The following is a 4,536-nucleotide window of genomic DNA, read 5'->3' as shown; positions in this document are numbered from 1 at the left end:
GGGAGTAGTTTGCGCTGGTAAAATGGCTTGTCATTTACCAACAATCTTGAAAGAGCCACAACACCACCAAACCGGAAAAAAGAGAACTATTAACTTCTACTTTTGAAGCAACGCTTTTCTTTATTTTGTAAGTTTTTTTCTATTATTTTTACAAATTTAAGTCTAGCAATTACAGAGGAAATTAGGATTTTAAGTTTGTGACTTCAGAATTTTAGAAAAAACATTTTATTGGTTTCTAAATAAATTATTTACACATATTAAGTGAAATTTTGTTTATAGAAATTACAAGATCTGGGCCAAAACTACTGAATTTTGTCGAACCCGTAAACTGCACTGTGGCTTCGCCATGCTAGCGATATATTCAATTATTATCGCTACATATCAATACTGTATGTCATTTTACTACCTCAGTTCATTTTTATTTGTCCACTTTAGCATATTAATATTTTTTTTCTGTTTTACCTTTAACATTAACTACTCCTTCGCCAAATTATTTTCAAGTCCATTGAAACTATACATCAATTAATATGAGTATTATGATCAAATATGTATTTATTTATTATTTCTGTGAGTGCAAAGTCCAGATGGGTAAAAGCGAACAAAAGGAGCATTTTACGCACCTAATTTCACGTCAATTCTAATATCAATGTCCTATTACATGTCTCATGCACACAAAGCCTTTCAAGTTTCCCTATAAAGGAAGACACCCTCATTTCTCTCTTGCATCGTCAACAAAGAGGTAAAAACAAACTCGAGTTTTTGTTCCTTCATTTTTTAAACTAACACTAGTACTCACCATGGCTGTCTTTGGAATTAAGATGGTTCAAATTATGGTGACTATGGCTTTAATATTAGCCATTAGCTTAGACAAAACATTTGCTTCGGACACGATCCTAGAGCTAGATGCCGGCGTTTGTGTTGCTGATCTCCACTCAAGTAATTATGGGCTATTCTGTAAACAAACTCATCGTTTTTTTTTGTGTTTTTTTGCTCTTTCTATGTTTATTCCCTCTGTTTCAACTTATATAATTTCAATTTTAGTCCTTTTAAGAAAAAATATTCCTTTATAAATTCGAAAATAATTTAATTTGAACTTTTTATCCTACTCTAACTGAGCAGTTTTTATTGCCACAAAATAACTTTGTGAAATGTTTAAGAACACACAAGTTTCAAAAATCTTATAACTACACAAATATTAAAATATGTTTAAAGCCACTAGATCTAAAAGTTTTCACTGCTTTGGAATATATTGTGCGGTTCACATTAATTGAAATAAAAGGAAATATACTTTTAGGTGTTCCATTAGCTATTGAAGCTATCTGCTATTTTAACTTGGCTTCCAATTTGTTGCAGACTATTGCTTAGGAATAATTAATTTGACTAAATATAGAGATAAGTCTTATTTTTTGTATTGAAAATTAGACATCTAAAACTACGTGGAAAAGTATTACACATTGTAACAAAAATCGCACACATTCTATGTTAACCAAAATTCACTTAGTTTATTAAATCTAAATAAACGAAAATTGTCAACATCAAAAAAGGAGAATATTAGAAATATACATTGTGCTAAACCTTGTTTTGTTTTATTATCAATAGCAATACTTTCGGGGGAAGTTGACTTGAGACTTGACAAGCTCTGTAGTCATACTTTTAATTTAAAAGTGTCTTACTTTTCTTCGTTGTCCGTTTAAAAATAATATTTCTTTCTATCTTTGGTAACTTATTAATTCTAACTTATTACAAAGCTTGTTTAAGACAATAAAATTTAAATGACATTTTGATGCATTGCACACATGTTTAGTTTAAGATCACAAGATTAAGTTTTCTTTATTCTCTAAAACTCCAAACCTAATCAGACTAAGACAATTTGGATAAAAATTAAAGAGCTTAATTAAGTTAGATACACTGTTAGTGTAACTGTCCGGTCACCAAAAGGATATCTGCCTGTAAGCCTCCATAAAAAAGTGATATTTGTAATTTTAAAAATAAGATGTGCTACCTGCTACAACAGGTAAAGATAATTCACTGTGTAAAAATTTTCTTAAATTGACAATGTATATAACTTAAACTCAAAATGAAATCAATATTGTAGCTATATCTAACACGCATTAATTCTTCCTTGTTTATTTGTGCATGTCCTTGCAAGAAAAAATGCTCTGCGGCTGATTTCTCCTCATGTGCCGTTTCAAAGCCCGGAGACACCAACAACACATTTGGACGTTCCAGCGTTACATCAGCTAATGTTGAGAAAATTCCTGGTCTTAACACACTCGTCGTGTCCCTTGCTCGCCTAGCCCCTGGTGGGATTAACCCACCCCACACCCACCCAAGAGCCACTGAAATGATCTTTGTTTTGGAAGGTGAATTGGATGTTGGATTCATTACTACTGCTAATATGTTGGTCTCAAAGCACATTAGAAAGGGGGAAGTGTTTGTTGTCCCTAAAGGACTTGTCCATTTCCAAAAGAACAATGGCAAAGTCTCTGCAGCTGTTATTTCGGCCTTCAACAACAGCCAATTGCCTGGTACTCATGAGTCTATTGCACCAACATTATTTGAAGCTTCACCAGATGTCCCTGATGATGTCTTGGCACAGACATTCCACACCAAATATTGAGGTTGTTCAGGAGATCAAGTCAAAGTTTTGTGCCAAAGAAATAAAATATAAAATGAGCTGGGATGTGGACTTCCATTGACATATAGAGGGTTGTTACTTGTTAATAAATAAGGATTTGTTGGTTGATTGGATTGTTAGTGTTACTTGTTACTAGTATCTCGACGCACTTGTCGTGTGTCAGTGCGTGTATCCTATATGAATGGTGACTACAAAAGTCAAAATTCTAAACACGTGCTTTCTACGTGTAGTCTATCTCGTGTAAGTTATTAAGCAAGTTATGTAAAAAGCAAGATTAATCATACACATATTGTCAAAGTTTGTTTGCATGTTTAGAAATTTAAGTATCTAGAATTATTATTAGTAATTTAAAGTTGGAATATATTGAGAACCTATTTATTAATTTCAGAAATAGCCACCGTACATCCATGAGGCAGAGATAAGATTTGCATACACTCTATATCAGAACTTTACCATAAAAATAACTTTCCACTTTTTTTATAAAAGCTAAAAGAATTTTTATGATAAAAAAAAAATAAAAAAATAGAGATAGTGAGAATAAAGGGAAAAATGCGTTTTTAGTCCCTGAGTTATATCAATATTATGATTTTTGTTCCTGTATTACATGTCTAAACACATTAAACCTTTAATTATGATAATTGTGTGATTTTAGTCCTTTAAACTAACAAAAGTCAAAAACTTAACAGTGTTAAAAACACAGAATATTAAATAAAGATAAAATATATTCTCTCCGTCCCAAAAAGATTGTCCTCTTTTGACTTGACGCAAAGTTTAAGAAATAAAAAAAAGACTTTTGAAATGTGTGGTCCAAAACAAGCCTTAAATATTTGTGTGGCTGTAAATCATCTCATAAAGTTAAATTGTTTCTAAATATAGAAAGAGAATAATTTTTTTGGGACAGATTAAAAAGAAAAGGAGGACAATCTTTTTGGAAAAAGGGAGTAGCAGATAGCAAGAGCCGATTGTCGTAAACTCACTGAGACATATTTCTGCCCAATAATGGCTTCTGAATAAAGGATATTAAACTTTTTCATTGACATGTATCTATTCCGATTCTGAGACATCAAAGTGGAACTTTTTTATTTTAAGACTTGGATGTCATGAATATAACTTTCAAGGCTTGCTGGTCTCATACCATTGCAGCCAGTTGGGCATCTTGCATCAAATTTAAATATTGGTTCAATAGTTAAAAGCGGAAAAAGGAGATATTTGATGAAATTACACTTATGTTTTCGTTATCTCCTGCAAAGTGGAGCCAGATATGGAGCAATAAAAGTCCCTATTTGCTCTTCAGTTTAATCATTACGAATGAAACACTATAAGAAAGTACAGAAATTGCAATAATTCTTTGGCAACAAAAATAATATTGTTGGCAAAATTCAATAGTTGGCAACAGCTTAGTTTTATTGTTGGCAAATGAACTTTTTTTGTTGCCAAACAATTTAATTTTGTTGTCATAGTATTGACTATTGTCATAAAAAGTATTTCTGGCAACAAGTTGTTGCAATAATAGCCGTCGGGAAAAGTTTATACAACAATTAAAAAAAATATTATTACCAAAAGTACTTTTTTGCAACAATAATCAATATATAGCAATAAAAAAAAATTGTTGCCAAATGTCTTTTTTCTTGTAGTGGAATTAAAAGCTACTATATCCTAATTAAAAATTGTCTTATTCTTTAGATTTTCTTTCTTCAAATACTAAAATCAGGCTTCTACTTCTTTGAAATTTTTAATATTAATTCATTAATGTACAGGTGGAGGAAAGCTGGATTATTTCTATTACTCTCCTTATGCCCCCAGTTTTTTCTTTATTTAATATTCCTTTTTGAAATAATAACACTGTTAAGTTTCTAACTTCTGTTAGTTTAGAGGACTAAAATCTCACAATTAGGTTA

The 4,536-nt window shown here is 31.2% G+C and overlaps 1 pseudogene; it reads left to right on the top strand.

Annotated features, from left to right (window-relative positions):
- The first annotated feature begins 705 nt into the window (after positions 1 to 705).
- LOC132619249 (nectarin-1-like) lies at positions 706 to 2,990 on the top strand (annotated as a pseudogene).
- Positions 2,991 to 4,536: the final 1,546 nt, after the last annotated feature.

This window comes from Lycium barbarum, chromosome 11 (assembly GCF_019175385.1).
Source record: "Lycium barbarum isolate Lr01 chromosome 11, ASM1917538v2, whole genome shotgun sequence".
NCBI classification, from domain to species: domain Eukaryota; kingdom Viridiplantae; phylum Streptophyta; class Magnoliopsida; order Solanales; family Solanaceae; genus Lycium; species Lycium barbarum.
The sequence above is the reverse complement of the archived record's forward strand: the minus strand, read 5'-3'. Positions and strand labels throughout refer to the sequence as shown.